Raw genomic sequence first — 18,416 nt, 5'->3', positions numbered from 1 at the left:
GGGGCTTCTCTCTGCTGGTGGTTCTGATTTACTGGCCACCAGGAGTTATCGAGGTCATTAAGCCGTGGTGGTGGTTTAGGACCGGTGAAGTCTAGCTCCCATGGCTGTGGGATTGGTTTCCGCCAGAAGTTGTCATTGTCGCGTACGTGGTTGTTATTGTTATGCCTTTTTGGGTAAAAGTACAACAGAGATCTTGTTGCAATCCCCCCTGAGGTGTTATTATATTCCCAGGAGCATTTGTAATCAACGATGCTGGGATCCTCAAACGTGATTACTATGCAATCCCCCCGGATAGTTTTTTTCCTATGGCCTACCCACGGGGTCCGGGATACTGATGCTATTCTGCTTTTCCAGGGTGGCGGGACGGGGCGGTTTGTGTTCAACCAGTACTGGACTTTGTTCTTTAACGACCAGTTGGGTTCCGTCCTCTCAGCTGTAAGTTCGGGGACCCCTGTCATAACTACCACATATGGAGATGCCTCAGGGGGCAAGTTTAAAGTAGGTCTTTGATCAGTAGTCCCTCCCGGGTGACCTTTTGTTTTTGCAGGATTTGTGTTTGTTGTAGCGGGGGTTTTGGGAGCAGGTGTGTTTATTGTTGAGGTATTTACTATTGGTGTCGGTTGGGAATTAGTTTGTGGGGGAATGGTCAGGGGCTTTGGAATTGTTTTTTGTGCGGTGAGAGGGTTTGTCACTGTGGGGAGTTTTACTGTAATTTGTTTTTTGATCTGTGGTGGAGGTAAAGTTGCAGGTTTCTTAGATGCGGAAGGTGTGGTCGTGGGGATTGGGGCTGGTTTGAACTGGGGTTGTGGTGGTATAGGTTTGAGAGAGCCAGAGATTTTTGTTAATTGACTCTCAATATTACTAAGTCTGGTTTCCAGGGGGCGAATGTAGGAATTTAGGAGGGAGGCTATCTCCTTAATTAGCCTAGCTGATTCTCTGTCTCTACCTAATTGTTGTGAGCTAAGAGGGTCTGGGATTAAGGAGTCTTGAAGATCGTGTGGTACATGATGAATTGTTACAATGTTATTGTTTGGGGGAACAGGGTGGGGAGGTAGCGTTACCAGATTTGTATCATCAACCAAGACTATATGCTCGATCGCATTGGTATTTTTGGTGTGCTCTGGGTTTTTCCTAGCTTTCTTTTTCTTTATGGCACCCTCCCGCTTCCCTCTCATTTGCCTTATTTCTTCAGGGGTTGGGTCAGGGAAAATGTCAGGGGTTTTCTCTAACTCACTCTCTGTAAAAGTTACAGATAGTTGGGAGGCTGAAAGGTCTACGTTGTTTGGAAGACTGAGTCTATTTGCGATCGCCGAGATTTGATTTGGCGCTGTCTGTACTTCTGGGGTTCTTGCAGTTGCTAGTAGCCCCATTGAAGAGCGGCGTGCGATTGCAAGTTCAGTTGAAACTCTCCCCTCCATTAGACTTATGCTCTGGTCGATGAATGAGTTAGCTTTAGCTAAAAAGTCATCCATTGGACCTAATAGTTTTTCTCCTATCCCGTTCTTTTTGGGTTTTTTCTGCTTGCTAGATCTCGTATTCATTTTTCAGTGGTAAGTTGTTAGGAGATCCTTCTGAGCTGTCTATCGAAATTATTGTAGAGGACAGAGAGATGATAGATACTTGTATCGGGACGACCGGGATGCAGTGCTTAGGGGTATGGGCCGGACCGGACTCTCACGTTCTCGAACGGCCTCAAACGGCCCGCTCTTTGCCCGGTCTTAGCCCCGGCCTTAGCCCCGCGCGCGTCCCGCGTGCGGGTTACTGTCTCAGTTTATCAAGAAGAAGGGCAGGTGAAGAGGGCGGGAAGAGGACCAGCTGCAGCCGATGAGCGCCGCTCAGCACGCTGGTCCTCGCAGTCCCGCCTCTGGCCTTGCTCTGTAGATGGACAATCGGCAAGCGCGTTGGTGCACCTATGCACGGACAGGGAATCCAAGGACACAATTCCCACCAGAGTTCTTAGCCTTCGAGCGGCACCCGCGGAGCGGGGGCCGCGAGGCGTGGCGTAGCGGCCAGACAGGAAAGCAAACAGGATAGCGGTAGCAGCACTCCTACAGGGTCAAAGGAGAGTCCCAGGCAGCTCACACTCCGCAGTGATTTTAACGGGTGGAGGGGGCGGGAAGAGGACCAGCTGCGGCCGATGAGCGCCGCTCAGCACGCTGGTCCTCGCAGTCCCGCCTCTGGCCTTGCTCTGTAGATGGACAATCGGCAAGCGCGTTGGTGCTCCTATGCACGGACAGGGAATCCAAGGACACAATCCCCACCAGAGTTCTTAGCCTTCGAGCGGCTCCCGCGGAGCGGGGGCCGCGAGGCGTGGCGTAGCGGCCAGACAGGAAAGCAAACAGGATAGCGGTAGCAGCACTCCTACAGGGTCAAAGGAGAGTCCCAGGCAGCTCACAATCCGCAGTGATTTTAACGGGTGGAGGGGGCGGGAAGAGGACCAGCTGCGGCCGATGAGCGCCGCTCAGCACGCTGGTCCTCGCAGTCCCGCCTCTGGCCTTGCTCTGTAGATGGACAATCGGCAAGCGCGTTGGTGCTCCTATGCACGGACAGGGAATCCAAGGACACAATCCCCACCAGAGCTCTTAGCCTTCGAGCGGCACCCGCGGAGCGGGGGCCGCGAGGCGTGGCGTAGCGGCCAGACAGGAAAGCAAACAGGATAGCGGTAGCAGCACTCCTACAGGGTCAAAGGAGAGTCCCCATACTTCAATGGCAATTGAATAGCCCCCTTGATGACCCTGTTGAACCTGGCCATTTCCATCGGGATTGTATAAAGACACTCTTACATGATTGACACCACACATTTTCAAAAAGGACTGCATCTTGCTAGACGTAAGCTGTATCCCGTTATCAGAGACCAATGTTCACGGAACACCTTCTCTAGAACAAAGCATCCTCCAGGAAGTCAATAACCCCCTCTGGAGTAACACCACAAACCATACGTAGTTCTGGCCAGTTGGATTAATAGTCAGTTAGCACAATCGCATGTTCCTCTTTGGACAGTAATGTAGCAAAAGGTCCCATGAAATCAAAAGCTAATATCCGCCTTGGCCCATTTGGTAATTCTACAGTTTGCAAAGGCAGTACCACACCTTAAAACACCTTATCACTTGACCAACACACACTATTCTCCCTCACCCAATGATCCACCATACCATCCAGACCAGGCCACCAAAAATGTTCTTTAAATATCCTTCTTGTACTCGATATCACTCCATGGCCTTTATGATCAAACTTGCCAATACACTCTTGTATCCCAATAGGAGGTACAATTTCCTCGCCTCTCAAAATAATATAATTGACACAGATAATTCCTCCTTCACTTTCCAGAATGTACTACAATTGACGCTCCAATGCTCATCCTTTAGAAATGTAGTTTTTCATGGCCAACAGCACCACATCTTTTCCCATCTCCTTCATCCATTCCATCTCGGACAACACCAGACCCTTTTCTACCTCCATATCCCTGCCACACATCACATCTTCATAAGTAAATGCGACATCACATCCACTCTCATCCATTTCATACTCATTGCTTGTTTCCACTGGTAAACGTGACAACCCATTAGAAGCACAAATATTCTTGCCAAGAACATATAAAATATCATGATGGTACATTTGTAATTTTGAAACTAACTGTGGTGTGAGGTTTTTATCACCCCCGGTTTAAAAATGTTTACCAAAGGCTTATAGTCAGTACCATTTTTTTATTTTCTCCCCCACGCATATATCTTGAATCATTCCACAGCCCGTGATGCAGCCAATAATTATTTTTCTATCACAGGATAATTCCTTTCTGCTTGTGTCAAGGTACGAGATGCATATGCAACCATCGGATCACTGAAATAATATCTACAGCCAAAATATCGAGTTGCCATAATATCGATGCCAAAATATCGAGGGACATAATATCGACTTTCTATCTTCACTAAGGTAAGTACAAAAATATCGAGTTTAAAATATCGAGTGTTAAAAATATAGACTGTCAAAATATCGTTTTTTAATGTCTTTAAAATAAGTTAAAACTATTATATTATTACATATATTTAATATAAACATAGTTAAAATTATTAAATAAATGTAACATTATTACATGATTAATGTAGCTTTAAAAATTATTAATAATAATACATATATATATTTAAATACATGTTATTAATAGAACATATAGATTATATTTACCATAGCATAGCAAAAGGTTTAAATTTAATGAAACCACTCCAGTGGGTGCTACATTAAAGAGATCGTTGGATAGCGTAGGGGTAAAAATTACTATTCCCACTCCAGTGGGAGCAACAGTAGGGAAAGCGTTGGATAGCGTAGGGGTAAAAATTACTATTCCCACTCCAAAGAGTGCAACAGTAGGGAAAGCACTGGATAGCGTAGGGGTAAAAATTACTATTCCCACTCCAGAGAGTACAACAGTAGGGAAAGTGTTGGATAGCGTAGGGGTAACAATTACTATTCCCACTCCAGTGGGTGCAACAGTAGGGAAAGCGTTGGATAGTGTAGGGGTAAAAATTACTATTTCCACTCCAGTGGGTGCAACAGTAGGGAAAGCGTTGGATAGTGTAGGGGTAAAAATTACTATTTCCACTCCAGTGGGTGCTACAGTATGGAAAGCGTTGGATAGCGTAGGGGTAAAAATTACTATTCCCACTCCAGTGGGTGCAACAGTAGGGAAAGAGTTGGATAGTGTAGGGGTAAAAATTACTATTCCCACTCCAGTGGGTGCTACAGTAGGGAAAGCGTTGGATAGCGTAGAGGTAAAAATTACTATTCCAACTCCAGTGGGTGCAACAGTAGGGAAAGCGTTGGATAGCGTAGGGGTAAAAATTACTATTCCCACTCCAGTGGGTGCTACAGTAGGGAAAGCGTTGGATAGCGTAGGGGTAAAAATTACTATTCCCACTCCAGTGGGTGCAACAGTAGGGAAAGCGTTGGATAGCGTAGGGGTAAGAATTACTATTCCAACTCCAGTGGGTGCAACAGTAGGGAAAGCGTTGGATAGCGTAGGGGTAAAATTTACTATTCCCACTCCAGTGGGTGCAACAGTAGGGAAAGCGTTGGATAGCGTAGGGGTAAAAATTACTATTCCAACTCCAGTGGGTGCAACAGTAGGGAAAGCGTTGGATAGCGTAGGGGTGAAATTACTATTCCCAATTAATTATTTTAAATTAATTACCAATTATATTTTAATTATTTACCAATTAATAATTAATTTAAAACTATAAATAATTTACATAATTATTTATTTAAAATTATATTACTTCCCACCCTATTCCCCTATAAACACACAACCCGCTACAGAAAATATATTACAAAAATGTAATTATTTATCAATTATTTACTTTTTAATTAATTACCAATTATATTTTCATTAATTACCAATTAATTATTTAATTAACAATTAGATTAAATTTACATAATTAATTAATTATAATTAAATTACTTCCCACCCTATTCCCCTGTAAACACACAACCCGCTACAGAAAATCAATTACTAAAAATTAATTATTTATCAATTATTCTATTTAAATTGGTTAACAATTATGTTTTAATTAATTACCAATTAATATTTAATTAACAATTAGATTAAATTTACATAAATAATTATTTATAATTAAATTACTTCCCACCCTATTTCCCTATAAATCCACAACCCGCTACAGATTTATATTACACAAATATTATTAAATATTAATAACTTACCTTATTTTCGATATTTTTGTTGTCTATATTTGATCTAGTCTATATTATGTCTAGTCTATATTTTTAATTAGATATTTTGGCTATTCTAGTCGATATTTTTGTTGTCTATATTTTGTCTAGTCTATATTTTGTCCAGTCTATATTTTTTACTCGATATTTTGTCCAATCGATATTTTGGAATTGATATTATGTCTGTTTACCGCAACCATCCATTCCTTGCCATTCCTTTTTGTGATAATGCTGCACCAGCAGAATATCCACAAGCTTCCACTGATATTATGCAATCCACCCCCTCACAAATGATTTCAAATATGGTGCACACACTACCTTGTTCTTGATTGCTGTAAACTCCTCATTTTGTTTGTGACATAAACAAAATGCCACATTTTGTTTTACAATGATTGTAGATTCTCTACCTTGGTAGCATCATTTTCCACGAAAAGAGAATAAAATGTAGTAGCCCTAAAAGGGACATTAACTCTCCCTTCTCACCACCTGTATACATTTTTCAGTCACCTCAATACTACTTGTAACTTCAACTGCCGCCTTTAATGGCAATTACCCTGATGACCATAGTTACTTCCGGATTTTCTTGGATTTAGCTTTCATCAATAATTGATCTCTTAATACTTAATCATACATCATTCGCTCAAACACACACTTCACTCCCATTGGCGGACTTGTGCAACAAATGGTCCATGGACCTTGGTACAGGCCTGACGGATAAAGACTGTAGCAGGATCTTAGAATACCCCAAGAAAATCCCTTGTAACGCCAAATTCAAATTTATTCAGTATATGGTTTTACTTAGGGCGTATCTTACCCCACACCGGCTGCAAAGCATATTTCCAACCACACAACCCTGCTGCCCCAGATGTAAGTTAGAAGACGCTGACCTATTACACATGCTCTGGCAGTGCCCTGTACTTGCACCTTACTGATCGGAAGTAGTTCCTTTGATCGAATCCGTGGTCGCCTGCAGTTTGCTTATTAGGACTGATATGATGCCATAAGGCACAGAAAGTACAGCTTCGCTTTATAGATTTAACATTACTTCTGGCCAAATGCTCCATCACGATGTGGTGGAAATCGGTCACATCCCCACCACTCTATGGCTGGCGCAGGGAGGTAGGGAGTTGGGGAGACGCAGAGAGCGCTGCTATCCGCTGGGAGGAAGCCGGGGATTGCGCAACAAGCTAATCTCTCTAGACTGGGAAAGCATACTGGAAGCGTTCAAGGCCCTAGCTCCGCCACCTGTCCCTGTAACACGGAACTAATGGTAGCTTTGTTGTCCAGACCCTCTTCCAGCTTACTCTACTACGAATCCATATGTCCCACAGACCTCGCACCGTACAGCATACATTTTGGAATGTTTGAGTGCAACCGGGGGTAGTTAGCAGAACACTCCGACAAATAAGTTAAAGTGGGTAGGGCCAGACGAAGTTGGAGCAAGGAGGGAAGGGTGGGATAGTTGCATTCATGTGATACACTACTCTTATTATCATGGGGCAGTAATGCTGCAGTGCACTGGGACACAGACGACTTTGGACTGCATAGGCATAAACTTATGTGTCAAGCATGGACGCGATTGGAAATGTGACGCTGCTGGATACACACAGATCTGCTATTGTATCCTTAACAGCCCCTTTTTTCAAGCCCAGACTGCACTGCGGCTTTAATGTGATTCATATGTGTGTGTAATTGTAATAGATGTGAACAATGGAAAAAAACAAAAATTAATAAAATGTGTTATAAAAAAAACGCACACACTTCACAGCTAAACCCCAGCGACCATGTATTGATCAATTGTTTCTTCTTCTTAATGTTCTCAGGAATAAGATTCATATTGTTCCATTACCACATTAATCTTTCTACCGTACCTCATGCAATTACTTGACTGCACATTGGTAAAGTACATTCACCATCTTCCAAAACGTCAAAATATGCAGCAAATAAATCAAACCACTCCTCTCATTGTATGGGCGGTTCGCCAAGCTCCACAAGAAAAAACTGTGACAGTTGTATGCTAGCCATTTTCCAATTTGCTTACTAAAAATATAATTTACAATAAAATCACAATAGCAGTAAAATGTACTAACAACAATATAATACTTCAGAAAATAAATTCTTGGAAGGAATGTTAAGCTTCTCCTAGGTGTTTGGATAAAAACAAAGGAATGGTGTGCAGCTCAACGCCCAGCTAGCACACTGCTGGATAAAGTAATCCTAATGTACCAGTATTACATGAAAAGTACTGCTCACAGAACTGTGGATGAAAACTTTATTAACTTTGTAGGTGCCCCGTAGGATGAGCTTGAATAACTTGCTCAGCCCTAAATTAGGCAGAGTACCTGTTTACCCGGCCATTTGGCCAGCCAATGTGAGGTTCTTTAATTTCGACTCCATTTTATATTTACCGCCATTTTGTGTTGCCTTTACACAGGCTGCTCGATTCGCGAAGTGTCTCTGCCCCTTGGACTGCAACGTGTCAAAAAAACCCTCCGTCCTTGTTTTGAAACCCATCTCAGACACCAGCCGGCCTAACAAATCCTTGTCTGGACTACCTAATCTCTATATCAACTATCTGTTAACCTTTAGTATCTTATCCTTTGGCCTTCACCATTCTCTCATTGTGTTTTCCTATTTTACAACCTTTCTTTTGAAGCATATAGACATGTCCTGCCATTGCAACACTGAACCATGGGTACCAGTAGTGATTATCTCTGGGGGCTGGATAACAGACAAACATGTAAGCATAGAGCATTCTGGTTGCACAACACCTTGTTTTCAAACTCTTCTGATTGGCTAAAACTTTGTGCATTGGGTGTATGTTTGTACAGATGCATTTTTGCTATAAAAGACTGTGAGCCACAGAGTAAAGTGGCAGTCTCCTGAGAACCTACTTGGTGTACTTCTTGGACAACTGTGCTTAGCTGCAGCTAATAAACTTGGTCTTTCTACGCCAACAGAGTATTCTGTGTCTCTGTGCAACAAGGCAGGTGAACTCGAAGACTTCAGGCGTGCCCTGCGCCACCGGGCCCAAAGGCCTGGTTCTTCAATTGGCAGCCCAACGTGGGGCAGCTTCAGAGGTAGTGGTTGAGCCCAAGGATCGTGAGGAGCCCCGCAGGAACATTCCAGAGGAGGCGCCCCCACACCAGTGACCCCTGAATGTCGAAAAGTGGACCGATGGTCTTTTGAAGTGTGGCTTCTCCTTTTCAACGGCTGCTGGTGACGGTACACAGACAAAATATCGATTTTTAAATATCGATATACAAAAATATCGAAGTTTAAATATTGATGGGACAAAATATCGAAGGTAAGTAATATCGACAGTCTTAATATCGATATTAGTATGATATCAGTAATATCGAAGTTTTAAATATCGATGTCAATAATATCGAAATATATAACTGCGATGTTACTAATATCAATTTTTAAATAAATTTAGTGTATATTATATTGTATTTATTATGTTTTATTATTTATTTTTAATGTAATTTAATTAAATATTGTCTTTTACTACTGTAGCGGGTTGTGGGTTTATAGGGGAATAGGGTGGGAAGTAATTTAATTATGTTAAATTAATTATTAATTAGTAGGAATTATTAATTAATTAATTGAGAAATAATTTTTAATTAATTTTAATTAATTGATTAATTGATAAATATGTTCTGTAGCGGGTTATGGGTTTATAGGGGAATAGGGTGGGAAGTAATTTAATAATAATTAATTAATTGATATATGTTTGTACATATTTTAATTAATAATTAATTGGTAATTAATTTATATTAATTAGTTAATTAATTCGTATAATTTTGTACATATTTATAATTATTAATTAGCTGGTAAATAATTAATATTAATTATTTAATTCCATTAATTATAATAATTTTTTTATATATAATTTATTGTTATTCTTAATAATTAATTTGGAAAAATAATATTAATTATTAAATTAAATTAATTACAGCTAATGTGCTAATATATCTACTCTATTGTTATTGTTAATTAATATTTAATTGGTAATTAAATAATATTAATTAATTTTGGGTAAAGGAGTATTTTTAGGGTTCAGGGTCAGTTTTCAGTTTTTGGGTAAAGGGGTATTTTTAGGGTTCTGGGTCAGTTTTCAGTTTTTGGGTAAAGGGGTATTTTTAGGGTTCAGGGTCAGTTTTCAGTTCATGGGTAAAGGGGTATTTTTAGGGTTCAGGGTCAGTTTTCAGTTTTTGGGTAAAGGGGTATTTTTAGGGTTCAGGGTCAGTTTTCAGTTTTTGGGTAAAGGGGTATTTTTAGGGTTCAGGGTCAGTTTTCAGTTTTTGGGTAAAGGGGTATTTTTAGGGATAAGGGTCAGTTTTCAGTTTTTGGGTAAAGGGGTATTTTTAGGGTTCAGGGTCAGTTTTGGGTTTTTGGGGTACAGGGATATTTTTAGGGTTCAGGGTCAGTTTTGGGTTTTTAGGGTACAGGCGTACAGGGTAAAAACAAAAAAATATTACATTAAATCAAATAAATAACATTAAAAAAAATTTACATTAAATTATTAAGTGTTTTATTTATTTTAAATGTATATGTATTAGTTTTAATTTTGTTTTAATATTTTTATTTAATATTTGTAAAATTATATGTATTTTAAAATTATTTTTACATTATTATTAATACATTTAAAAAAACAATATTTTTGATTCCGATATTTTTGTACTACGATATTATTTTTTCGATATTTTTGTACTTACCTTTATGAAGATAGGATTCCGATATTTTTGATGTCGATATTTTTGCTCCGATATTTTTGCATTTCGATATTCTGTCTGTCGATATTATGTCAGACATTCGCTGGTGACTGCTGCCCTGACTGCCGTCCTGCCTTGGTCCCTTTTGGTGATGACTGGTATTGTGAGACATTAGATGGACCTCTCTTGGCGTGAGAAAACATTTTGTTAAGTATTCGTGGGTAGCGCCCACTTCTTTGTTTTTGGGTTCTTTGATTCGATTATTGCAATAACCGAAGCCAAGTGTGAGTATGTTTGTGCTGTTTTGATTAGCCTCTTGTTGTTTGTACAGGAGCCAGTGAAATAACGATGCCTGGTTTCAGTAAGTTTAGGAAATTGTGTTGTTTTAGTTGCGATAGGGACTTCCGACTAAAGGACTCTTGTCCAGTTCCTCCGGTTGGAACTCCTACTTATGAGCTCTATTCTTTTTATATTCAGATCGTTTTTATTGCAGAAAAGGAACATAAGATGAACAGAAAGTAAATGACAAAAAGCATACTACAAAAGCTACATACAATACATACGGGTATGGCCGGCACTGAAGTCACTTGACAAATGGTGTGAAAGATAGCATTACAAAGATGTACATTTATGTAATTATACCTGTACTATACAGCCATGAAATTGTTTTGCAAGACTGAACAAAATATCCCCGGAATAAATAAAGTATAAAGGATAAAGTATAAAATACACAAGTACATGAATGGTTGAAGTAAGATGAGGCAAAAAATGACAAAAGATAGCACATAAACTGGTACTTAACGCCAAGATATCAAATATAGCCCATACCAAGTTCTTGGCAGTGTCGCAAAACCACAGCGTAGGAGGAAGCAAGCCATCAACTATGTTTCTTAGAACATATTTGGGTCGCCATTCATGCAAGTAAGAAAACCTAGTACTCCCTCTATGGGGGGTCGAATGAGAAGGAGGAAGCATCCAGAGATTTCCAGAGTTTTTTAGTGGATGCACGTCAGGGGGAGGATTGTAAAGCACTATTGTCTACCCCTCTGATACAAGATACCCATTCCCGCCACATCTTAAAGGAGACTTCCTCAGCATTCTTCCATTTACACAGAATAACCTTACATGCTAGGGTGAGAAGCAGGTCTAGCAGTTGTCGGTCATACTCCTTAGTCACAGTTGGGTCTACGGCACCTAGAATGACATAAATAAATTCTCTCTGCGGTTTTGATTTTAAAAATATGTTCTATGCAGTTGAAAATGCTATTCCAATAGTTGTTTAGGGAAGGGCAATGAAAAAACATATGTGACAGGTCACCTTCAGCCTGATTACAGTTCCAGCACTTTGGGCTATCCCTTAAGTTAAGTTTAACAGTTTTTGGGGTGTCCAGAACACCCTGTTAAGCAGCATAAACTTTGTTTGTGATAGGATCGGAGACTCTTTGTTCACAAGAGCTGTAGCGTGAATTCTGCTCCAGATGAGTTCAATTCCCGTGTTGTTGGGTTCTTCTTCCCACTTTAGTTCACTACGTTTTTGGGCTTTCCCGGCTTTTGGGATAAGTAGTTTGTAAACTTTTGACACAAAATGACCTGCTGCTTGGAGACGTGATAGTTGTGGTTTAAGCCATGGCTCTAGGGGTTTGAGTGAACGTGTAGCTAGGACTGTTTTCAGTTTCAGGAAGGTTTAAAAGTCCATTGGTGTAAGGCGGTGCGTTGCCTGGATCACCGAGTGGTGAACGTCCGTCATGTAGATCAGACACCATGTTTTTGCCTTTCGCCGACCAGTGTTCCCAGTGTAGGGATTCCCCATTGATTCGATTAGCAGGGTTATGCCACAAGGCTATGGAGGTAGTGTTTTTTTATCTTTAGCCCGGTCGAGTGTGTTTGATATAGTCTTAGAAGTACTCGCCTAGTGTTTAACATGATGTATTTGGAATGAGGGAGGTGTGCCAGATCCATGGTGAGTAGTGCAGGGAGGGGAGCATCGCCAACGATGGATTTCTCTATCTCTATCCACAGTGGGATATACAATGGATCTTCGACAAACCAGGATGCTCCCTGCTTGCACAAGAATGCTGTCTGGTAATTTCTAAAGTTGGGAAGCCCCAGGCCGCCTTTTTCCTTAACTAGTTGTAGCTTTTTCATTGATACCCTGGGCTTCTTCCCCTGCCATAAAAATTTACCGAACAGTTTATCTACTTTGTGCAGGAAGTCTTCCATGAACGTCATAGGGAGCATGCTCGCCAGATAGTTTACCAAGGGTGTTACTATCATCTTTAGGGTCTCCGCTCTCCCCCACCACAATAGGAACTTAGGAGACCAGCCATCTAGTAATTTTGTTATTTTCTTTAAGAGGCGGTCTTCATTGGTTCGTAGGGTCATTATAAGGTCTTTATCAAAATCTAATCCTAGATATTTAAAGCAATCCGGTTGCCAAGTTAAGCCAGAATCCCCAATATCTCTTTATTGCCTTTATTACTCAATAACTTCACTTCAGTTTTGTGTTTATTTAAGGAATATCCAGAAACTCCCGAAAATTCCTCTATAGTGGACATGAGAGCTGGTATTGCCTCGCCTGCTTTCTCGGACATGACTAGGACGTCATCTGCATATGCTGTAAGCTTGATAACGCAGTCTTTAAAGGCGATTCCAGGGATGCTGTTGTTACTGCGGATTTGGTACAGGAAGGGCTCTATTGCCAACAGGAAAAGCGAAGGGGACAGGGGGCATCCCTGTCTGGTTCTGTGTTGTAATTTGAAAGAAGAGGAGAATGCTCCTCCCGCTCGAACCCTGGCAGAGGGACAGAAATAAAGGGACATAACCAGTTTTATGAATGACGGTCCTAAGTTGAATTTATGTAAAACAGCCTCCAGATATGTCCAATCTACTTAATCGAAGGCTTTTTCTGCATCGAGTGTTATCACTGCAGTGGGAGTGGAGAGGAGTTTAGCTTTTTCAAGGACATGGGCTAATATTCTAGTGTTGTCGCTGGACAATCTATGTTTCAAAAAGCCAGCGTGTGAGGAGTGGATTAGTTTTGGTAGAATTTTCTGAATGTGGTTTGCCAGGATCGAGGCCAAAAGCTTGCAATCTAAGTTGATGAGCGAGATGGGCCTGTAGTTTTTCGGGAGCTTCGGGTCCTTGCCCTCTTTTGGTAATACTGCTATAACAGCTTCCGCCAATGTGCCTCTTACCTCCCCCGTTTCGTTAATTTCATGGAACATATAAAGCAAAGGTGAGGCCAATGTTGAGGAAAAGCATTTGTAGAATCTAGCAGTAAACCCATCGGGTCCAGGGGCTTTCCCGCAACGTAGCGATTTTATGGCTTCTACCACTTTGGATTGTGATATCGGGTTGTTGAGCACCTCACGGTCCTCCATAGGGAGGGCTGGGAAAGCACATTTGTCTAAGTCATTTTTAACCTTATCTTTTTCTACATTTTGGTTCCTCGTGTATAAACTCATAGAACTCTTTGAATATCTCGGCAATTTTGAGGGGGTCAGCCCAGGCCACTCCCTTATTATCTAACATTGAGCTGATTGTGTTTTTCTGTATCTTAAATTTAAGATAGGCCGCTAGGCCCTTCCCCGCCTAATTAGATTTGCAAACTTTGTAACGCTTCCTCCTATCCAGCCACACCCCAGCCCTCTCACTTATTATTTTATTGTATGCGTATTTTTGGTTAGTTAGTTTATTTAGTTTATTCAGAATCGCATCTGTCCTATTGTGTAGATAGCTGGTCTCTAATGGTCTCTAATGCGGAAATGTCAGCCTCTAGTGTCTCTAAGGCCGCGTTGTAGTTTTTGTTTATGGCGGATTTAAGTTTAATGATGACTCCTCGTATAGTGCTCTTTACAGCCTCCCAACGGGTGGAGTCGGTAGTGTCACCCCTTTTGTTATCTGTTAGATAATCTTTTATTGCGACTTCAATAGTATTCCTGTGGTTCTCATCACCAAGTATTTCTTCGTTTAGGCACCATAAAGATTGGCGGAGTGTCGGTTTTGTATTGGAGACCGTGAGTAAAATGCAGGAATGATCTGAGACAACCCTCGGTTCTATGCTTGTGTCCACAATTCTTGCTATGGCATTTTTAGTGATAAATAAATAGTCAATTCGAGAGAATGAGTAATGTGGAGGGGAATAGAACGTGTAATCCCTCCCATGCGGGTTTTGTAAGCGCCATGAGTCTATCATATGGAATCTGTTACAGAATTTGGTGAAGGCCTTATGTGCCTTGTTGCTGCAGAAAGGGCACTTAGAGTCCCTGTCGAGGGTGGGATCAGCCGGTAAATTAAAGTCACCCGCAAGAATATGTACAGCTGTGTCGGGGATAGTGTCCATCTGTTTTGTAAGATCTGACCAGAATGATAGATCACATGTGTTTGGGGCATAGACGTTAGTAATATAGAATTCAGTGTCATCCTTAAGCAATTTAGACGCGACCCATCTGTCTTTATTATCTGTTGTCGATGAAATTACTTCTACATTAGCCTTCCTAGCGATCAATGTTACCACCCCATTCTCCTTCGTAATTGCTTCGGACCCTACTACCTCTGTAAAAAAATTGTTCCTGAGTGTGTGGAATTGTTTGGCCTCTAATTTCAATTCTTGCAACAAGGCAATATCACCTTTCTGCCTACGTAGGTAGTCTAGGATTTTCTGTCGCTTAACAGGTTGGTTCAAGCCTTTCACATTAAGAGATAGGATTTTTAAGTTACCTATTTTCGTCGTCCCTATGGGCGTATCAATTGTTGGTGTCATCATGTTTGTGCATCAAAACATCTATGGTCAGATGGTGAACATGTGTGCCTGGATATGTCAGGCCTTGTGGCGCTTCTGTGTAAGTTTGCGACAGGCTCCTTATTCAATCTCTCCACCAACCCCGATTGTCTCTTCCCCATTTTGAGCAATGTGCCGATCGTGGGACGGCTGGTTTTAACACTGAATGCTAGGTTTTGCGAGCATTTTGGTAACGACATGTATTCTCTGGGCATAATGTGCACCCAGTATGAGTTGTGAGCGTTAGTACCAGTGAGAGCAAAAGTAATAGCTAGGATCAAAAACAACAGAAAAAAACATCCTATACCCAACCCTTCTTCCTTTCCCCTCCCACTCCCCCCCTCCCTCTCCCTAAACCCACCCCTCCCACCCCAATTGTAGAAATAGGACATGGCGATTCAGGAAAAACTGTTAAGTAAAACAAAGTATTCCTTTTGGGAGTTAGGAATAATTACCAACTGAAGCACTCACTACAAGCAGTCACTTACTCGCATTCGATTTTATGTTGACAACACATATGGGAAAGGCTCTATAATGAAAACGAAAACAATTATACACAGTATACAAATTTATTAATATAAAAAAGACATATAAATTAATCAACAATTTCATTTAAAACTATTACATACATAATAAAAACCACCTAATGTGGAAAAGGAGAAATATGAACCGAGACAGTAAACTTTGTCTTAGTGTTTGTTAATTCGGACACTTAGTTGGCAACAAGGGGAAGATATACATTTCTTATACCCAACTATTCGTTGGCAACTCCAAATTTAAACGTTTTTGTTTGCGTCGACGCGTTTCGGAGACTTTTGATGATTATGGTCTCCTTCTTCAGGACAATGTTTTTTTTAAATTTCTCCAGATTGTAACGTTTCACCTAATGTATATAAAATATTTGTATTAGCTGACACATCTTCAACTCGTACTTTTAGTCAAATTGCTAATAACCTAAACAGAAAATGCTGTTAAAACGAACATATGCCTCTATATGCCTATATACTGCAACTACACATATATTTTTTATCAATGTGTTGGTATTTTTTCTCACATTTTATTGTTAGATACAAAGTTTACCTAACATTAATACATTCCTATGAGTGAACCTGTTTGTTCTTCAACCTTTGTGAAGTTATTGATACACCAAATCTAAAATAATTCACAATAAAAGCTACCACATTCCTGTATTTTGTTAAAACAACCTATAGATTTTGTCATTATGTTAACATTTTTACCATAACACACTAGACATATAGTTGACATTTGGCTAGCGTTTATGGTATAGTGTGAGAGAAACCCCACAGGGCTAGCATCTTATCTGTAACAAAAGACATTTTGCATTTCAAACAGTTACTGAAATAAACCAGAATTTAAAACGGAAATAAAACGGGAATAAAAAAGACAATACGGTTCATTATTATTTGCATTAATTATAGCATTTCTCAAGGATACTTTGTATTCCAAACATGTAGGGAATGATTAAAGATTTTTAAGAAAGACAAGGGAAAGAAAAACAAATCGTTTTATTTTCATTAGTGACAGCCCTTCCCAGCTCTATCATGCATTCATTCACACAGACATCCTTTATATATCATTCATAAATCAATCAAGGCAAGGGTTTTTCGATATTTACTCACCTATGCAAAAGCATCTGGGTGAAAAGACTGTTTAATTTATATCCGCACTGAGTCTACTTTATCTTCAAGGTTAGACTCCCACGCTGTTAGTGGAACGATAAGAATTATAAAAACAGCCTATTAGAAGATTGTATTAACATGAGTGGAATGACATCCCATGTGATCCAATTTCTAGCTTTTTTTACCTAAAGAGCGATTGTGATGGGCTCAAAGTCCACTGTTGTGCAACAAATTATCATTCGTATTGATTCAAGATCCCTCGTTCTGCTCCTGTTGTGAAAACGTAACAAAGTTGTTATCTATTTGAAATACACGTTAGCACGGTTTCGCTTACACTAAGGTTCACAGAGGGTTACCTTTCTTAGCTCCGCGGTCTTTAAGCTCTTCGACGCTCATGACGAGCTCAGCTCGTCATGATGTACACCTCCATACACTCATGACGAGCTGAGCTCGTCATGAACAATGGGAAACAATAATGTTCAGCACAGGAGGAAAATAACACTAGCATCGATGGTGTTAAAGATCCCGTCTATTTAAAAGCATTTCAATTAAAGTCAACCTTTCTGTGAAAAAACGGAAATCGTAACTGTTTTATTATTTATGTTCATTTGTAACAACAGATTTAATTTCATTAAGTTTAACAAGCTCTCACCTAGTCAGGCGGCTTTCGATCCGTTTACAATTCTAGTGCATCCGGGTATTTAATGCTCACGGCTGCATGTTAAATAAAATACAAACAAAACGAGCGTTGTTACATTTGCTCTATGTGGTTTGAGCGTTTTAAGTTAAACGTCTTCTCTACTAGAACCGTTCATTAGGTTAACATGTCAGGCAGATTAACTTAACTGTGTATATCGTTGTTTAATTCACAGTTGTCAATCCTATTTAAGCTTACAATTCTACTGGGCGGCGTTATGTTTTAATCTTTCATATCATTGCCGCATCTTAAAGATTATATATCACAAGTGTCGCTTGCAATTATTCGGGTTTCTAACACTTACCTCATATAATAACCTGGCGGATTTCCCCGGTGTGGTTTCTAGCGTCAGGGCGATCGCTGTATGAAAGTTTTTAGAAAACAACCCGGTTTCCCGCGCGCTCACTATTTAAAGTCGTATAGCTCCTACGTCACTACGTCCTCGGTATTCATTTAAGCCATTTTTTTCTTTATTGAAAGCTTTATTCCATCATGGACAAGCTTCACTTTTGTTAAGATTGTCTATATTAAAGCGTGGCTCACGATCTGGTAGATTCTGTTATACAAATTAATCTGCTACCGATTTAAAGGGCACTTACAAGGTTGCGCACGTGTTTGTTATGCAATCGTTTCTATGCACACCTACGTGTCCCTACTAGTTGCCATGCATCATAATTAGAGGTGCACCAGATGCTATCAAAGTGCACATTATTGTATGTAAATATATATATTCTCCAAAATCAGTTAATTCCCTATATCTTAGGTTTCAGGAATTATAGCTACTATCTTATTGTCCACTTCCTAATACTAATGCATAATTACCGGGAACGGTGTGTAATTTCCATGACTTTTAACCCTGAATA

The sequence above is a fragment of the Lissotriton vulgaris genome, chromosome 5 (assembly GCF_964263255.1).
Source record: "Lissotriton vulgaris chromosome 5, aLisVul1.2, whole genome shotgun sequence".
NCBI lineage: Eukaryota > Metazoa > Chordata > Amphibia > Caudata > Salamandridae > Lissotriton > Lissotriton vulgaris.
Note: the sequence above shows the minus strand (reverse complement) of the source record.